Genomic DNA, 754 nt, shown 5'->3' on the forward strand with positions numbered 1-754 from the left:
TGGACAACTTAGAAGAAATGGACAAACTCCTAAGCACACACTCACTACTGAAATTCACACGGGAAGAGATAGAAAACCTGAACAGACCCATAACAAGTGAGGAAATCAAATCAGTTATCAAAAATCTCTCAACAAATAAGAGCCCTGGGCCAGATGGCCTCCCTGGGGATTTCTGCCAGACATTTAAAACAAAATTAATACCCATTCTTCTCAAACTATTCCAAAAAATAGAAATCGAAAGTAAACTTCTAGACTAATTTTTTGAAGCCAGTATCACTTTGATCCCAAGCCAGACAGAGACCTAGAAAAAAAGGAAAACTATAGGCGAGTATCACTGACGAATACAGATGCAAAAATTCTCAACAAGATACTTGCAAATTGAACTCAACAGCACATAAAAGGAATTATCCATCAAGATCAGGTGGGATTCATTCCTGGGTTACAGGGCTGGTTCAATATTCGCAAGTCAATCAATGTGATACATCACATCAATAAAAGAAAAGATAAAAATCATATGATCCTGTCAATAGATGCAGAAAAAGCATTTGACAAAATACAGCATTTCTTCTTTTTTTGTTTTTTTTTAATTTTTTTTAATGTTTTATTTATTTCTAGGAGAGAGAGAGACAGCGTGAGCAGGGGAGGGTCAGAGAGAGAGGGAGTCACAGACTGAAACAGGCTCCAGGCTCTGAGCTGGCAGTCAGCACAGAGCCCGACGCGGGGCTCGAACCCACGAACCGCGAGATCATGACCT

The sequence above is a fragment of the Crocuta crocuta genome, unplaced genomic scaffold (assembly GCF_008692635.1).
Source record: "Crocuta crocuta isolate KB4526 unplaced genomic scaffold, BGI_CrCroc_1.0 scaffold276, whole genome shotgun sequence".
Taxonomy (NCBI): Eukaryota; Metazoa; Chordata; class Mammalia; order Carnivora; family Hyaenidae; genus Crocuta; species Crocuta crocuta.